Source organism: Nomascus leucogenys, chromosome X (genome assembly GCF_006542625.1).
Source record: "Nomascus leucogenys isolate Asia chromosome X, Asia_NLE_v1, whole genome shotgun sequence".
Taxonomy (NCBI): Eukaryota; Metazoa; Chordata; class Mammalia; order Primates; family Hylobatidae; genus Nomascus; species Nomascus leucogenys.
Window position 1 is genome coordinate 72,800,916 of NC_044406.1, and position 2,434 is coordinate 72,803,349.

The 2,434-nt window shown below is 34.2% G+C and overlaps 1 pseudogene; it reads right to left on the minus strand.

The window, feature by feature from the left end:
• Positions 1-1,491: 1,491 nt before the first annotated feature.
• On the minus strand, positions 1,492-1,911 carry LOC100593689 (annotated as a pseudogene).
• Positions 1,912-2,434: the final 523 nt, after the last annotated feature.

The following is a 2,434-nucleotide window of genomic DNA, read 5'->3' on the forward strand; positions in this document are numbered from 1 at the left end:
TATGTTATTTCAATGAAATTATCTTTTTAGTTATTTATTGATTGTTCATTGCCAATCTGCAACTTTGCTTTATTAATTTATTAGGTCCAGTAGATTTTTTTTGTGGATTGTTTGGTATTTCCTATTTATAGGATCATGTCATCTGTGAATATAGTTTTCCTTCTCTTATAATTTGGATTTTTAAAATTTCTTTCTCTTATATATTTCCCTGGTTATGACTTTTAGTATGATGTTGGATAGCAGTGATAATTTGAACATTCTAGTCTTGTACCTGATCTTAGGGGAAAAGCTTTCAGTCTTTCAGCATTAAATGTGTTATTTCCTGTGAGTTTTTCCTATATACCCTTTGTCATGTTGGGAACATTTCCTTCTACCCCTAGTTTTCTGAGTTTCCTTCTCATGAAAGTGTGTTGGATTTTGTAAAATGCCTTTTCTGCATCAATTGAGAAGCTCACGTGGATTTTTTAAATGCTCTTTACGTGTTGCATTCTGTTGACTGATTTTTTTATGTTGAACCATTTTTGTATTATTGGGACAAATCTCACTTGGTTATGGTATACAACCCCCTTTTTTTAACCTACATTTGCTGGTTGCTTTATTTAATTTTTCACTTTAAACATAAGATGAAAACCAAAACCTCTGAACTTGTACTCTTCAAATTGAAAGAGAATAGCTACAATTCTAAAATAGCATCAATACAGTAAATATAATTCTTAATAGTATTAATGGACTATACTGAAATATGTATAAATATCTCATATTGTACTCAATTTGAATAGTTGCCACTGAAATCAATTACAAATGTTTATTTTGAAAGGTGCTACTATAAAGTTTATAGACTCAAATGCTTACAATGGTTATTCAAATTTATGGAATACGTAGGCAGCAGGTTGAACTTCAACCTGTGGACTATTTTATAATATTTATGAGCAACAATTTTTAAAGACATAGAAGGCCATTTTTAAATATAAATTAGAAGCATTAAAATAATGTCTTTAGTGACTTCAGTTGTCACATGGTCATAAACCAACACCCCCAAAATTTCTTTTTTTTTTTTTTTTTTTTTTGAGATGGAGTCTTGCTCTGTCGCCCAGGCTGGAGTGCAGTGGTGTGATCTCGGCTCACTGCAATCTCCGCCTCCCGGGTTCATGCCATTCTCCTGCCTCAGCCTCCCGAGTAGCTGGGGCTACAGGCGCCCGCCACCACGCCTGGCTAATTTTTTGTATTTTTAGTAGAGACAGGGTTTCACCGTGTTAGCCAGGATGGTCTCGATCTCCTGACCTTGTGATCCGCCCGCCTCGGCCTCCCAAAGTGCTGGGATTACAGGCGTGAGCCACCGCGCCCAGCCGCAATATTTCAAATGATCACTGAGGCTACTTGTGCAAAAATTCCCATGTGCCAGTACTTTCAAAGTTGTGTGCATCAAATTATAGTAAAAAGGTGACTATAAACAAGATGCAGCCCCTCAATTTTCATGAACAGCACATTGTGTTATAGTAAACTGAGTTTATATTCCACCAAGTGTCATTCTCCCATTACTTCACTTTGTGACAGGTAAGAATAGCTTCAAATCTGGTAGTCTCTTCATTACCCCTCAAAATATCCAGTGAAAGGTTTGAGCTCAAAAGAAATGGAAGACATCGAACCTGCTGCCCTGCCTTAAATTTCGATTTATAATTTTAGTGGAGCAAATACCCACTGAATGTTTCTCACTGTGGAAATATTCATTTTATCTTGATTGAGTTGGAAATTCTCTTCTGAAAATTCAAGAGGATGACTAGCTAAAAGTTCATTTTTCACACACACAAAAAACACTTTCTGAAGATTATGAATTTCAAGAGATTCACTTGCTGAAAGTTCAGTAGCTGGAATACTGCCCTTTAGCTGAGATCCAGGTCTTCTGGCATCCATCTTCAGCCACTCTCTACAATCCTTTTAATATGCTGTTGGATTTGTTTTCCTAGTATTTTTTGGGGATTTTTGTATGTATGTTCCAAAAGAATATAGCTCTGTGAATTTCTTCCCTTGCAATGTCCTTTCTGACTGGTATCAGAGTAATGCAGACCTTACAAAATAATTTAGAAAGTGTTTTCTTCTCTTAAATTTTTTGAAAAGTCTCAGAAAAATTGATGTTAATTTTTCATTAAATGTTTAATGAAACTCACCAATGAAGTAATCTGGTCCTGGACTTTTCTTCATTAGGACATTTTTTTATTACTGATTCAATCTCATTCTGTGTTATAACTTTGTTCAGATTTTTTGTTTCTTTTTGAGTCAATTTTGGTAATGACTATGTTCCTAGGAATTTGTTTATTTCATCGACATTATCTGATTTGCTGGTGTGCAACTGTTCATAATATTTTCTTACAATTATTTTTATTTCTGTAAAGTTTTTTAAAAATATGATTTTTACATAAGCTTATGTTAAAATATG